At 33.5% G+C, this 17,536-nt stretch overlaps 2 pseudogenes; both read right to left on the reverse strand.

The window, feature by feature from the left end:
- Positions 1-8,210: 8,210 nt before the first annotated feature.
- LOC149887294 (uncharacterized) lies at positions 8,211-16,176 on the reverse strand (annotated as a pseudogene).
- On the reverse strand, positions 9,192-10,577 carry LOC149887295 (uncharacterized; annotated as a pseudogene).
- Positions 16,177-17,536: the final 1,360 nt, after the last annotated feature.

The raw sequence follows: 17,536 nt of genomic DNA on the forward strand, positions 1-17,536 counted from the left end.
TTTGAACTGTTGGAAAAAATTAACTAAAAGGGAAGACCAAAAATGCAGCTTGTGCTTAAACTTTTTGCTGAAGAATATCAATATTTTTCAAAAATTATCAACAATGGTTTCCATTAAATTTCCCCTATGAAATGGCTAAATGGGAATATGTAAGACTTTACCTATTTTTGACTTGAAGGTCGAATGTTTGTAAGATTCTGTAATTTTTTTTTCGCAACGAACAAATTGATAAATTACAATAATCTTCTCTCCTAAAAAAAACCTTCTCTTTTCAAATTTTCTCATGCATTTATATTGGATACTTTTCCTAAAACATTCTTCAAAAACCGTCTTAAAAAACCGCAAACACATATTTACAATTCTTTGGTTTTCACTGGTAAAAACAATTAACACCGTAACGGCATTAAATGTTTTAGCACTTTCCGCAACGGAATTACAGATTCTTGAAGAGATGATTCTCTACTCCGAGAAGAAAATCTATAACAAGTGATTCATTTGGCAAATCAATGAATGTAGAGTTGAAGACATTTCCAAATGACTTTGCCTTTTTGACATTATTTCCTTTGGCAACAAAAGCTTGGTGGGCAGTTCTAGTGCCTCCTAATGTTCTCAATGAAGCACAATGACTCCAAGATTTGAGTCTGCATCATACCAAAAACAAGGCTGTTTGCTAAAATGAGAGTGAATTCCACAGATGATGTTTTCAACCTTCATGTAACATGACAAATTGAAGTGTATAGTGCTTTAGTTTGTGAGCTTTAAGAGGCTTTTGATGTTTTCATAAGTTTCTAGCATTCTTCTGAGATTGCAATGAGTAATTGTTTTTTAAGAAATACACAGCTTTGGTGACTGCAGATTACGGGTTTTTGGTTTTTAAGCCATTTCATAAATTCCCAAACTTATCTTTAAGAAATCTCCACCAATATAAGTTTCAATTTTAACGAGAGACATATCTTGCTGACAAGACAAATTCCAATAGGTTGCCAATATCCTTGCAGTGAACAACTTCTCTTAAAGTTTTTGAGTAAGAAAGTTTTAAAAACTGTAAAATCATCTTTCAGCAGCTTTCCTTGAGCATTAAAATTTTTTGCAAATTTTGGTTCAACAAGTCTTTGTGGACTGGCAGAGTTAATGGTAGGTGCCAGGTATCGCATGAAAATGTAGGACAACTAAGTATTTAATTGGAGTGCCATCAGCTCTCAGTTTGCAGAGGCTCCTTAAAAATTTAAAACAAGCTTGTGGGAAAATCTGCGACCTCCACTTGGTTGGCTAAGTCTCACTGTAGTATTGGGAGATGCTTCTTTTGTTCCCAAGACAAAAACTGCTACCATATCAGGATTTGTAAAGTAGAGACTACGAAAACATTTCTACACGGCTAAAACTAAGCTTATTACAACTATCACTAAGGTCTGGTTTTAAGACCCAAATTGTGAAAAATTTGTAAAACCTGGGTAGATTCTATACCGATTGGTGTGCAGATATGTGTCATAGCAACACTAGAAAATCACATAAAATATAAGAGTAGACTTAAAATTAGAAAATAATCAGTTGAAGTTTCAATAATTTAATGTTTGTGGATCTCAATAGCATTTTTCCAATTTTTTCAGTCTGAAAATTTGTTTTAGAAACCATGATAGGTCACAACTTTAAAGGTTTTGCCTTATTGGTGCTCAGCTAAAATTTAACAATTACAAAAGTACATTTCAGACTATTTTTGTGAATAAATATATTTAGATTTTTGTTCTATATTTATTATGTCTTGTTAAGGGTTCTATGCATTTATTTTTATTACATGATATCTTAAGCGTGTCTAGAAAAATGTTTTGGAGTTTTATATGAGTTTTATAGAGTTCATTTAGACTTTTGAAACACAAATAAACTTTTTTGATCCATTATTTATATTTTGCCTTTAAAAATGTCCATGTTTGCGGACAACCATTCCAAAAATTGGCACAAGGGCATGTTTGAGAATAACTTTAAGGCAGCAAAAAATCATGAAATATTGGTAGACTCCAATCACTTATTCAGTTTGTTCCAATAGGAAGCCATAAAAATAGTATTAAGACTATGATAACTTATTTACTAGGTATTCTGAATCATTTCAACGATTGTGTAGCCTAGGGGGATGATGAAGGGGTATGATGACTCGTTCGTAGTTTTGCTGAAGTACATGTTTTACTATAAACTTGTACTGTAATTTACTCTTGCGCAATTTTTAAATGAGCTCCGATGGTTTCTTGTCATCCGACCGAACGTTTAAGACATAAACAGAGCATTTCCGTATACATACCTAGGAGATAAATACAATATGTGAAATAATAGAACCATTGCGGAACCAAAAGATACACTTACTAACCATAATGAAAATAAAGAGCCGGAGTATGCTTTTTTCGTCCCATAGAAAAGGTATCTAAAATTTAGCTGAGAATGCAAAAGTTGGTTAAGTATTAGCAACAAAGTTTTCAAGTGTTATGCTATTAAAAATATTTTAATTATCAGAACAGAGAGGAATAGGTGCTCTATTGATAAAAAGTCAAGCATTCCAGAAACAAATAAAAATATTTTTTCAAAAAACTCAGCTAGAAAAAGGATAAAAGTTATCCCTCTTTGGGCATGATCCATATTGGCTTTTCTAAGTTTTAAAAATGATTCCTTTTACGAGCAGGACTACGCCATTCGGACAATAAATATAGGCATAAGTAGTAGAAGTAAGTAAGTAGAAACATTATTTAGCGAAGGTCTCTCTCTTTTTCTCTCTCTCTCTCTTTCTCTCTCTCTCTCTCTCTCTTTTTCTCTCTCTCTCACTCTCTCTCTCACTCTCTCTCTCTCTCTCTCTCTCTCTCTCTCTCTCTCTCTCTCTCTATATATATATATATATATATATATATATATATATATATATATATATATATATATATATATATATGTTACATATATATATACTGCCATAAATAAGTATCCTAACAAAACATTTTATTGTGAAAAATAAACTTTGTCAGGTTATTTCAGAAAAACATAAACTTTAACGAAAAATAATTATCCGAACATGTTGTTTTGTAAACGAAGTTTTGAAATTGATAAACAAAAAAAGCTTTTATATCACCAGTTTTAAAAATGTTGTTGTTTTATAACGTGTAATTTTTAATAACTGACTGATATTTTTTTAAATTCATTTGATTTACCATTGATATCATCAAGTATGGGAGTAAAAATCAAGGAATGGTCCCAAGCTCAGCGCAATTTGGCTATTGACTTGTTCAAGCAAGGTAAAACATTTAGGTTGATAAATAAAGCGACTGGAATGGCATAAGGAACCATCAGCAATCTGATTAAAATGTATAACATGTTTGGATATGTGCAAAATCAGCCAAGATTCTGAGCTGAGCGTAAAACAACATCGACAAAATATCACGATGGTGCAAAAAAAAACACTTCTTATCAGTACCAAAAGTGTCAAGTCTCCTTGAGAAAGACTTTGGGTTACATGTGAACTCATTTACTATTCGAAATTGGTTGAAAGAAAGTGGATTCAAAGCAAGAATTAGACGCAAAAATTCATTCCTTTCAAAAATCAATTGAAAACGAAGACTTGCATTTACTAAAAAATATGTGAATATGCTAATATCTTTCTGGAGCAAAGTTTTGTGGACGGACGAGTCAAAATTTAATCTTGTGAAGTCCGTCCACAAAACTTTGTGGATAGACGAGTCAAAATTTAATTTTTTGAAGTCACACACACACAAATTAAAACATATTCAACAAAATAACATAAACAAACACTATTCTAATGTAATTTTACACGGGAAATGCAAATATCATATCAAAACAACAATATCATGAAATGTTCAATTGATAATTGCAATTTTGTAAAAGTTAAGGTTCAAAAAGTATCCAACACATAGTAAAAAAAAATTTGAATCGCAAATAACTTGTCATCCGTTATGTTCGAGGGAATATTCTAGAATCAGAAAACGTAGGAACATTCTAGAATGCAGAAGAACGTCATAGAATCTTTCTAATTGCAGTCATTCATTACCTGACATCTTCATTGGAAGGTGGCCTAAATTTTACGCTCTTCAACAATGCCTAAAACTGCAGAATCATCTGAATCAAATAGAAAATCAATTATTCAGCTGCACAGAGATGATTAGGGATATAGAAAAATTTCATCTGTGTTAAATATCCCCATTTCGACAGTTGGTGATACTGTTCGGAGGTGGAAATCCTTCCATCTTTCGACTAGTCTTCCTCGTTCAGGGCGTCCTACAAAAATGTCTGACCGTACAGCTAGGAACTTAGTTCGAAATGTACAGAATAATCCTCGACTGACTTGCTCTGAACTGCAAAAAGACTTGCAATCATCTGGAACAAATGTTTGCAAGAATACAATTAGGAGAGTTCTTCGAAAGAGAGGATTCCTCTCGGTCACCAAGAAAAACCCCTTTCTTGAAGAAAATTCACGTAAATAAACGCCGGAACTTTGCTGAAGAGCACTTGAGTAAACCTTCAAGCTTTTGGGATAAAATATTATGGTCAGATGAGATTAAAATAAAGTTGTTTGGTCGGAACTGTCAGTCGTGTTTGGAGATTGAAGAACTCTGCGTTTTACCCGAAGAATACCGTCCCAACAGTGAAGTTTGGAGGTGGCAGCATAATATTTTGTGGTTATTTCTCTTCTTCAGGCCCTGGGGAATTGGAAATCATAGAAGGAAGGATGAACTCCGAAATGTATCGGGGAATTCTTGAGAGATATCTCGTGAAGTGAGCCGAAAAATTGAACCTTGCTCGAGGTTGGATTTTCCAACTATATAATGACCCTAAGGGTACAGGAGAGAAATCCAATAAATCTTATCCAATTGAAACAAGTATGCAAGGAAGAATGTGCTAAAATTCCTATTAGCATATGTGCTAATATTGTGAACAAGTATTCCAATCGTTTAGAAGCAGTTTTACCTGTTAAAGGTCACATGACGAAGTATTGAGTAAATTTTTTACGATGTGTTGGAAACTTTTTGAACCTTAACTTTTACGAAATTGCAATTATCAAGTCAACATTTAATGATATTGCTGTTTTGATATGATATTTGTATTTCCCATGTAAAATTACATTATTTTGTTGAATAGGGTTTGATTAAATAAAGTTTTTCCTTTTTTTTCGGATACTTTTTGCACCCACTTTATGTGCTATCAAAAACAATAAGACTTTATTCAGCGACATGCAATACTTCGTAATTCACTATAAGCTCAGCAACTCTACTTATATCTTCGTGTTTCATTCTCGACATTTTAACTTTTGTTATTATTGTATAACCATTGACATGATGGTTTCCATTTTTACTTATTATTTTCAGCAGATTAGATGTTGCTCATTTAGCTTTTTACATAAAAACTTTACTACATATTATTATTACATGATTTTGTTTGTCACAAATGAGTTGCTTAATTAGATCTTGTTGAGTTTTTTCTAAAGAGATTTAGTTCTCAATTGTTTTAATCATAGCTTTAAGTTCATCGAGATCTTGAAAATTTTGTCTACCGTTGCTCTTCATAAAACTTTTAGTTTCTCCTAATTTGTCAACTGGCATTTTTATTGTGCAAAAAATTAAATCATTCAGCAATTTAAATATTGTATCATTGTTATCGATAAATCCTCATATTATTTTTCCATTCAATTTTCTTTAAAGGCTTTCTTTTCAATATGATACTCTGGAAGAAAAAAATTTTTTTCAAAAACTATGAGTCTATTATAATAAAACCAAAAGCTGTGAGTCTATAATAAATAATTCAAAAAGGATTAATGAGTAGATTAACTAGTAGTGTCTTCTTACTGTACCCAGATTTACAAACAACTTGACCTCTAATACTTCTAGGTCATAATGGATTATTTTATCGTTCGTTTAGAGACTTATTTCATGAATATTCTTTAATGTTTATTGTATATGTAGATAGAAAAAATTACAAAACTTACATAAAATGAGAATAAAAGTTGGTGAAAATGTGTTAGATAACAAACCATCATCTAACACTGATCAACTAAAGATCTAAAGAAAAAAACTTTAAAAGTGTTTATGCATGAGATACATTACCTAAAAAGTCAAGAAAAGTAGAATGTGGTGTTTTTAATTTAGACTCTAGTAAAAATAGTGGAAGACATTCGGTAGTTTGTGCAAAAAGATTAGAGAAAAGTATAATTTTGATAATTATGGTTCACCAAATTCTAAAGAGCTTCAAATTTAATTACACTATTCAATATACTATAACACAGATCAAGTACAAAAAAGGTGATCAAGTATTTTATGTACACTTGTGTTTACCTATTTTAAAAAAGATGGGAGATGAAATAGGCATGTTAGATATTATTGGGACAATGATTCAGTTAAAGAAATTTGATTTAAAAAATAATGTTTGTATGGAAAAGAATAAGAAATGCCAAGATGAAGTCAAGATCGTGTAAGATGTACAAAAAATGTATTATTGATGCAACATATGAAGCTGATAATAATCCTTTCATAGATACTTTTAGAAGTGAATTGAAAGAGAGGTGAATTATGATAAAATGTTTGATAAATCAGATATAGAAAATCTAAGTGTAAATGAATTTACTAACTATATGAAAGAGAGTGTTAAACATCAGAATATGTATTATAAAAATAGTTCTAAGAAATATAAAAAGTACAAAAAATACTTTCATGATAATGCTTTACATGCAATAAAAATGTCTAAAGAACTTTAATCCAGTTTAGAAACAGGTTTTGATGAAATTAACAAAGAAACAAAGGTATATTAAATGTTATAAAGGTATACTTCATACTATTAGGGGTCACAGACTAACTATAATTGTTGAAGCACATCTACGTGAAACTGATAAAGTTTCGCACACTCGACAAGGATCAAATGTAAATAACTGCATATTTTATATATTCATGTATAAAATATGCAGTTTCTAAACTTGATGATGATGATGATGATGATGATGATGATGATGATGATGATGATGATGATGATGATGATGATGACGATGATGATGATGATGATGATGACGATGGTGATGATGATGATGATGACGATGATGACGATGATGATGATGACGATGATGATGATGATGATGATGATGATGATGATGATGATGATGATGATGATGATGATGATGATGATGATGATGATGATGATGATGATGATGATGATAGAAACCTTATAAAAACTTTTAAAAAAGGTCTTAAATCATAATTTGTATATCTGAATAACTCGGTTACATCTATTACAAAGTCAGCTAATGTAAATGTAGTATGTATAAATAATATAATCAAATCTCTAAATGCTCATGGAAAATATATTTTAGAATCTTCAAATAGCCCTTACTAGTCAAGGAATCAATACTTCTTCTCATCTGAGCTACATCAACTCATTTAGAAGTTCTTTTCAAAATTTAAGAGAAGCTTTCTGTAAGAATTAGGCAAGGCCCAATAGTGACCCTCTTCAAAATCATTAATTTTTTTATATGTTGTTGATATTCACATTAGAAACTCAATTCCAAAATTTTTACAGTAAATATTAATTGGTTCTCTAGATATTAGATGTCAAAGTTTGTCTAAATTTTTAGAAATATTGACTAAATGGTGCCGTAAGCATTTTTAAACTTAAAAAAAGTACAAACTAAATACTTTAAATTAGGAATTGCACTTGATTATTGTTTATTGGCTAGTTTAGACTTAAAAATTATAAATAAGATAAAACAAAGACTTTGGCCTGTCTAAATATCATGCATCAAAAGTACGCAAAAATTTATTTTTAGTCTTTTTGAATCTTCGTTTTCATCTAAAGCCGCGGGAATCCCATAACTTTTTTTTTTTGATTATAAATCTTCAACTAGTTAATTAACTTAAAATATAAAAAAACATATGGCGAAGTAAAGGCTTAATCGCAAAATTCAACTCAAAAATGAAAGTTTAGTCATTTGGCGCATTTTTTGTAAACACATAATGGCTAAAGCCCTGGGCTTACAAGAAATAGTTTAAGAGAAATGTGAACATTGTTTTTTTAATGATCAGATAGAAAAATAATAGTTGTGGGGTATGCGCATATTTGATAGTTATTCAAAAAAACATACATGTTGTTTTACAGTTAATTTCTTAACTTATTTTTTAAGCTTATTTGTTCATTAGTTTGTTAGCTTCTTCAAAATCATTTGTTGCTAAGAAGTAATCCCCAGCTTAATTAATTGGAGTCGGGGGACTTATTTTACATAAGATGATTTCATCAGAATATACAATGCCATTTTTCTGGTTAGGCCATCGATAACAATTTTTTCCAAAAGATACACTTTTCATGCAGTCAACTACAATACCGTCTTAAGTTATCTGAAAGTATTAAAATAAATTTTAAAAAATCTATGAATAACGTAATGAAACATAATACTTCTATAATAAATAATGATTTAAATTCTAATACTGTTATCAATGCCATTAGCTTTTAACTTTTTAGTTTTTTCGTTTACCTCTGCAATAACTCCTTGAAACAATTGATTTTTGTGAACAACTGCCACCCAACCATCTTTCTTCCATATAACAGAAAGTTCAGTTGCAAGTTTATGTATTTCTTCTTGATATTTCTCGGCTTCTTCATCTTCAAATTCATTGTTATCATTTTCTTCAATAGTCGGTGCAGTCAATTTTCCAGTTCTTAATAGATTACTCCATCTAGAAAACAAAGATCTTATTTGTTGACTTGAAACGAACTCATCCGCGGTAAGAGATTTTTTTATCAGTGTATTAACTTCTTCTGGTGACATCTTCTTTCCTGTATTTTCTCCATTTATGAAGTTTTCATAAAGTAGTTTTTTCTGCTTTATGGAAAAACGAAACGTCTTTCTTGTTGGTAATGCCCAACCTAACTTTTTGAACTTTTGAGAGTATATATTGTTTATTGGGGTAGGTGTGATCTTAACCGATGCGGTTATATTAGAGTTGTTAGTGGGTTAAGAAAATTGAACCCAACCCAACCCACTGCCACATGAACCCAACCCAACCCATGGGTTGACCCACGGAGTACATGCAAACATGTATAATTATACCGTTAAATTGGCGACATTTTAATACATTCTAGCCTATACAACCATATTAGATACAAATAATATGTTGTTACTCAGTTACTGTCACTATATGTGTTAGTAAGCAAACTAACAAAGAACAGCTTTAACATAAATGAGCACTAGAATAGTGAAACATGTCATTTCGCATTCCCCAGCGTACTAATTCGATAGCTTCTACGTTAGCCGGTGATAGTTGCGACCTTGTGTCTGTAATGGAGTGCCCAACAGAAGAAAAGTCTCTTTCTGACTGCGCAGAGCTTGCTGATATGCAGTATAGTCTGCGAGATGTTGCTGCTAGAATGGGATAATCGGCTGCGTTGTCCTTCCAGAAGGTTACGGGATTCTTGCACGCAGCAGTAACACGAAGACTCTTGTAGCTGGACAGTTCATGTTGGCAAGTCTCCTGTAGCACTGTTGCTTCATTATGTAATTGCGCGTCTTGCGTCTGTGGCCGATCTCGCGTTGACTGCATTGTTCGCAGCTCATCAAACGGGTCCGTTCTTCTCTTCTTTGCTGGCGCTTCAAATTGGAGTTGGACACCTTGTTCCATCAATTCTTCTGCTGCTGCTTTCCTGGCAATTTGTGTAGCAGCGGGCTGCATTTCAGCCAGAAGCCACTGATCGACGTCATTGAGCAAGTCACGCTTAAATCTTTTGTCAGCCGCCGTCACATTAGGTATAAATGCAAAATTTCTGAAAGAGGGATCTAGGAAACAAGATAGCCAATGCATTGCTTTAATAGATGTCCAAAACTTTAAATCTAAGTATTTAATGAGTTTTTGCCGAAATGTTGCTGCTGCTGTTGTCAATCCTGGTGCAGGTTGAAGCCGCTTAATCAGTAGGTAGTAAGACGGAACTACTAGTTGCATAGTTGGTTCAGTAACCTTCTCCATACCTTCAAATATATCTTTTATGCCGTCAGTCACATCACGAATTTCGCGGTTAACTTTTCTGCTGACATTGGCGATTGTCGATAGCTTGTCCTTGTTTGTCAGAATAACGACGAGTGCGTCATAGCTGTCTTCCACAGAGTCGGCTCGGCGAAACATGGATATCCACGGTCTAGTGTCACCTCCATGCTTTAGTGACTTTGGTAGTTGTTCCTACAATAATTATTATTAACAATATATAAGTTACAACGTAACAACAACAACAACAGTCACAACAACAACATAGCATTAGCGGCACCAACAATAACAAACTAATAAAAATATAATAATGTAATTTTTGCAATAAAAAATGTAACAACATATTATTATTGTTCATGTATAACACAGACACACACTGTCATCGCAGAACGAGGTAAACTACTTTTAAGCAACATGAGTTGTAAACATTTACCTGTATGCCAGTAGCTTGCTTGACGTAACGACAGAGGTCAGAAACGGCAGATTCATAGGTAGCAGCCTCAGGTTCTTCGGCCATTGTGTCTTTCCATGCACTGGTGAGGACCGTGTGTAAACGGTGGCACATGCAGTCAAGTCGAACATTGTTCTTCAATGCTGCTACGACGTTCGATCCGTGGTCAGTTGTCACTGGCGTATCTTTTTCTGGCAAAGCATATTCAGCGAAGATGGTATTCACCGCAGTTGATATGTTGACACCCGTGTGAGCTTCAGTCCCAAAGTGGCGAATGGCCAACGCTGCATGTTGTACGCAAAATTGTCGGTCAATCCACGAAGCATGAACATCAAGGTACGCTTTTTTCCTGTAGTCGTCAGTGTACAAGTCGAGACACAGTGAAATTGTTCCATCTTCGATAGGCTCCTTAATAGCGTCTATTATTCTCTTCTTTATTTCTGCAGCTTGTAGCCGTGTAGCTTGCGTTATAGTTTCACGTTTGACTAGAGCGTCAGTGATGTCAAATTTTCCATACTTGGCGCCAAAGTCAACACATGTTTGAAGCAGTCTCTTAAAACCATCGTGTTCGACAGATCGAAAAGAATGGAAACCATCAGCACAGAATTCTACTTCTTTTCTTTTCATAAGGTCACAGTCATCTTTTGTCAATTGACACTTTAACGCGAAACATTGACGAATCTGCAGTTCTTTGCTGTCCTTCGTGCCGCATAATTTTGCATGATTTATGAGATTTTTTGTGCCAAAGCAGCTTAGACCATCAGCAGACTTATACGCATACACTTTTTTGCATACGGTACACGCACAGAAATATTTCAATTCAACACTCGATGGCTCTCCATTTCCGGCAACGTCACGCTTTTCAAATATTAAAGTAAACCTATCCCAAATCGCAGATTTTGCAGCCTCGTACGGTTTGAATAAATAATTATTGGGGTAACGTTTCAATTTATTTTCTAATTCATCGGCATTCGCCATCATGCTTAGTTTGAATTATTATGATGCTTTTAATTTAATTTTATGCTGTTTATATAGCCGTACTCAGCGATGAATTTGCTATATGACGTCATTCACGCAGAAAAAAACGCTCTAATCGCTAACTGTAAAAAACTGCTCTTGCGTCATCGAAAGTAATTATGCTTTCGATGACGCAAGAGCAGTTTTTTATGACACTAATTATTATACATTATTTTTTTTTACATAAATACAGCGGCCTGGATATCGATGTGTTGACGTCAATTCGACGGTTGGCTTTAATAAAACTGCGGCATTCGATAGCAAATCCGTTAAATCTTAAGCGCAAATAATGAAATAAACATAACGGTGAAACGGCGAAAATACAATGAAAATGCAGCTAAGGCGTGGGTTATCAGTGGGTTATACTTCCTCAACCCAACCCAACCCAACCCAACCCATGGGTTAAACCAACCCACTAACAACTCTGGGTTATACAATTTGAATGAACTTGCGAATTTGCTTTCATCTTTTCAGTGTAAATCTTTTTTACTTTATCTAAAGAAGAAAATTCTTCAGATCTTTTGTGCTGCCCTATCAACATATGTCCCTCAAACTCGATAATTGTTTTAAAATATTCCATACAACCTGTCTCCTGGCAAAAATGTGGTGTATCCCCTTCGTACACGGGCACATGGAATTTGTTTAAAAAAATTTTTTTTTAAATAAAAATAATGTACTAGGCCTCCTTATGGGGTATGTAAAGTTTTGTTAAAATATTTCATCAATTATTCAAAATAGGACATGTGTACATTTGTACACAGCGTGTATCAATCTTGCTGTAAAGGTTTTTGTAGACAATATTACATCAAAAGAAATCCTTACAAAAAAACTCAAAAAGCTGAAACAAATCAATAGTTCATTTTTTAACCTTTCTTTTAAAGATATAAAAATATTTATGTCATGTAGTTACCTCACAACATTACCAAACCAATACAAAAAAAGAACAAAATGTTTTTCAGTTTTTTACCAACGAATTATTTCATGTGAAATTATTGAAAACAGTTTTTATCACCAGTGCAACAAAGAAATAGATTACACTTCATGCATTTGACTCTGCTGCGACCATTGCATCCTTCAAATTTGCAGCGCTGACCCAGTTCCTTGATGCAGACAGGGAAATGGTCAAACCGGTCATAGCGGATCTCCACGGCTGGTCTTTCTGCCGGTCTTGCCCGCTTTGGAGGAGGTGTAACCTCCTCCAAAGGAGGAGTTGACAAATGTTGACAAATCACCTGAATCTGTGATTGGTGCTGTTGCAGTAATTCTTGGCCTTCCAACTGGTCGGCAAGCAATTGGTGTTGTCAAGTGGGCTTTCACTAGTATGGCAGCAATCTCATTTCTGAAATTGAGGAGATCCAAACTTTGTCTTTTTGGAGTACCATTTTGTATTTCAATGTCTTGATACTCAAGCCATGAATTGACAAGGGCAAAATCCACGAAGTGAAAAATCATGCGTACAGACCACTTCTTAGTTTTCGCCTTTATCCTATACAAAGCAATGAGGAAGTCCATTTTGTCCACTCCCCCCATGTTTTCATTGTAGACTTTTACACATTTGGGTCTGTCCACTTGAATATATTCCTTTTTGCTTTCACTCCACCTTCTTACTGTGCCCATTTCTTCGATTCCAACAAAGCTGGAGGCAAGAGTGACAGCTCCATTGTCCATCCACCTGACCACACATATGTCACCTTCTGCTGAGACTTTGCAGTCGGTTAATCCACGTCCACCCTTCTTCATTTCTTTTTCAGATTTTAACGGACACCCCATTAATCTGTTGGATTTAACAACACCTAGGGACTGAATCCCTAACATTTTCAGCTGTCTAATTAGGATCATGCCAGTAAAGTAATTATCAAAACAGAGCTTGTAGTTTTTATGTTTTGGAATAGTTTCTGACAATCTTAGGACAATAGAAGCACCAAGTCCCAAGTGTTTGTACTCTTCTGATATGCCTGTACCTGCACCCTGATATAGTTCGAAATCAACTGCCCTACCAGAGGTGCCACAGACAACAAAGTTTTTTACCCCTACTGGATTCGGCTTTCCTTTGATGTACTGTTTAGCAGGTACTCTACCAGTGAAAGGGATCATCTGCTCATCCACAGAGTTGTACTCTTCTCTTGGTAACTTGAGACAGCGAGAATGTACTGTGTTTATCAGAGGCTGAACTTTCCAGAATTTATTTGTTCCTTGTTCTGGATTAGGATCGGCATTGATATGAATGCTGTTTCGCAGCTTTAAATAGCGGTTTATAGGCATTACATCTGCCACTGCATTTACTCTAGTTGCTCTTTGCCAGTACATCCTTATTCTGGGAAAACCTAAATTTGCCATTACTATTGTGATACCAAAAAATTTCTGAATTTCAGCTGTTGTAGTATTTAGAGTTTTACCAGTTTGGCGTAGATGATAAATGTTTGTTTGTTCCGCAAATGTTTCAAATATTTCTGGTTTAAAGTAATTTTAAAAATATGAGGATGGTGAAAGTAAGCCATCTCCCAAGTTCAAATTGTCCAGCCATTCTGAGCTGCTTTCAAATGCTCCTCGAAGAGACTGCCACTTAATCTGAGTCTTTTTTTCTCTTTTGTTCCCACTGTTCACAGATGTGCCGGGCTGATCATCTTCATCTGGTCTTTCAATTTGATCCTCAATTTTATTAGTCAGCATATCAGCAGCAGAAGGGTTAAAGGTCTCATCCCCAGAGTCATCAGAATCTGATAATTCAAGTTCCGAGTCATCAAGATGCTGCAACATATCTTCAACTGTAAACCGCCTTCGTGGATTATCTGAAAATATATTTAACATATTATACCTATTTATCTTTGATTATAAAATCAATTTGATAAAACTTAGTAACAAAATAAATATGACAGGCTTAAAACAAATGTTTGATTATACAAACACAAAGGCAGGGGCATTAGCTTCAGTAGGTAGACTTAAATAAAATATTTCATTTTTAATGATTCTAATACAACCTTTTGATATTAAATGAACAGCTAAACTATTAAACAAAACACATTTTGTATCTGAGATTTAAAGAAATATATATACACACATGCAATTATTAACTCACGACAATCTTACAAAAAGAAATTCAATGTTGAGTTTCACCTTACTAGTTTTAATATTCTCTCTTCTCGTTGCAATTAACACACAGTGTGTACAAATGTACACAGTATTATAAAAAAAATTTTTCAGCAAAGAATAATCACCTGTTATATTTTAAACTTATGTATATGCAATTATAAACATATTATTAAATACATCTGATACAAAATTTGACTTGAGATAATTTATAATTCTCAAACTATAATAAAGAAAAAACTTACCACGCAGTATTTTTTTGCCGTCAACGTCATGTTGAAATATCTTGATACAGAAATCTTACTTAAAGAAGACAAGCTACACGAAGGTAGGACTGGTGTGCACTATTGTATGCATCGTGTTTCAATTATTATTTTGCTTAAGCTTCATAGTAAAAAATAAACATGACGAAGTGTGTACGAAGGGGGTATTTAAATCATAATTTCTTTTCTTATTTTTTCCCTGAGCTTTTCGCTGAAAGTTTCTTTCAGTACTTGTGAATGGAACAATCAATTCAATTGATGTTTCAACTGAAAGGTTGTTGTATAGCACTTTAACTCCTTCTCCAATTTCATAGTATCGCCACAAAGTCATGTAGTCTTCTTGGAACTCATAGGAGTGGTAGTTGCTTATATTTGGAATTTTAGGACCAGTTAAAGAAACATTCTCAATTTTTGCAACGCTAACCATTGCGTTTTTGATGCCATATCCGTATTTCACTGCTTTTGCAACATCTTCTGCTGTTACTATGTCATTGCCAGCGTCTACATAACTTCTCAATATTGTTTTAGCGGATGCACTTTCCCTATCGCATTGGTCTTTTCCACAGCAAGGCTCATTAAAGTCGTACCGTAGAAGTTTAAAATTCTTATTTTTGCAGAGCTTGTACATAGATTCGACTGAATAATTAGCATGATAACAGTTAGCATTATCTGACTTCGCAAAAATATTTACTATTTCTGGCTCATCTAGGCGAAACTGATTAAGAACTGATTCAGCAATAGAGATAACAGAGGAAACACCTTGATCGCATCAATATACAATTGTTAGGTAAACGTGTTTTTTGAGAATGTCTTTTTTTTTTATAAAAAAAACATCTATGTGCATGCTGATGCCTTTCTTTCCAAAGTAGTTCTTCTGGCCCTCTCGAAATTTCACGGGCAATATTTTTTGTGAATAGTTTTTCAACCAAAGTGCCGATTTGTCATCTAATTGTTTATATGCATCATTCTTTGCTTTTTTTTGCTGTGCATTTCTTAGTAAGTGCTTCATATACTCTGTGATGCTGCTTATTAAAACTTTAATGTCATATAATACATCATCACCAACGTTATTTTCATTTCCTATTTGGTTGACTTCATCTAAAACTTTAAATAATTGATTGCATTCAAAGCATACAGAATCATTCAAAATGCTACATGATTGCAATTTAATGTTTTCAGGATCAGAAAGGGCAAATCTAGTTGAATGTGTTGCAATTTCATTTTCCAAATCGCTGCAATGAAGCTTATATTTAGTTTTTAAATACCTTTTTGATCTTTCGAGTTTCTCAACAGTTGATTTTTTATTGAACATAGTTGCGAATTGTTCAAGTGTTGCAAATGCGTTCATCCCAGCAGCAGCCGTGTCATTTAAACCAGCGAGACATTTTCTATGAGAAGGTTTAATTGCATTTAGTATTCGCAATCAACTTGATTCGGACAGAGGTTCGTATCCAATTTCTTTGCAGCTTTCGCAATATAAAGCAATGGTATGACTGTTTTTTGCTGTTAAAATGGCACGGGCAACAGTTTCAACATCACCACTGTCATATTTTATTTTGGAAGTACCATAAGAAAAGTCTTGTAATAATCCACTTGAGAAGAGAAAATCTAAAAAATGCTCACATTTTGGAATTGAAAGTCTACTTCTTGTAAATAAATTTTTTTGGGGTTGTACAAACCCATTTTGCAAGGACTTCTATTTTCTGGCAAGTTCTATTTTATATTTTGTGCATGTAAATGTGTCTCATAAAAATTGCTTTGTGTATTTATTATGATCAATAAATGCCAAAATTACCAGTTGACTTGTTGCGTCACTGTTGTTATACATCTCCACGAGTTTTTCAATTTCATCCGGAATTTCTGTTTCGGTATTTTCATTACCGTCAAGCACTTTCAAAAACTCTTCCGATTGACCAGGTGCAATGCATTCTGCAAAATTAATTCTCAAGGCCTCTTCCATACGTTTATATTTCCTTCGCATTTGTTGCTTTGTGGATTCATTGATAAGCTCAAGTTTTCTTTTAAACTGGAATTTAATTGGATTGGTCCCAAGACAATCTGTAATACTTTTTCTTATTTCATTTGAAGTATTGAGTTCTTCTTGAATTTGTAAGAACTCATCTGGTAAAAAATCAATATCATATGCTGCTGATGTAAATTCAAGTTCAGTTTCTATGTTTGTTTCTTTTTTCTTTGTCTCGGAATAGTGTTCCTTTCGATGACGATCACATATTATTGAACCAATTGGAAAGTATGAACTATAACAGGAAGATATTTGAAGTGTCATAGATATTGGTGAGGGTCGCCCTATTTTTGCTTTCTTCCCTGTTTGTAGTTTGTGATCAGGGTGCATACATTTTTTTCCTTGTTTCCATCCTATTCTTAATGTGTAGCGATGATATGCACATATTTTCTCTACATTATTAAATTTTCTGGTTAATCGATTTTCAATCAGAGATTTTTCGTTCCAATCACAAGCTAACTCATAACTCTTTAATACCTTAAAACCAATTTTATTATTTTGTTACTATCTTTTTTATTATTAAAAATTAATATATTAAAACCTAAATTTAGCATTTACAAGATATTGTTATAAATCCATTTAAGTAAAAGTTTTTACTAAAATTGAAAAATTACCTTTAGGTTTATAAGATGTGGTTGTATATTTTCAGTGAGTTGGCTTGTTTCAAACATTTCGTCTACATTTGGAGTAGATTGCATGT

This window comes from Hydra viridissima, unplaced genomic scaffold (genome assembly GCF_058129835.1).
Source record: "Hydra viridissima isolate aposymbiotic clone 2 unplaced genomic scaffold, HvirCarnegie_v1 scaffold_6, whole genome shotgun sequence".
Taxonomy (NCBI): Eukaryota; Metazoa; Cnidaria; class Hydrozoa; order Anthoathecata; family Hydridae; genus Hydra; species Hydra viridissima.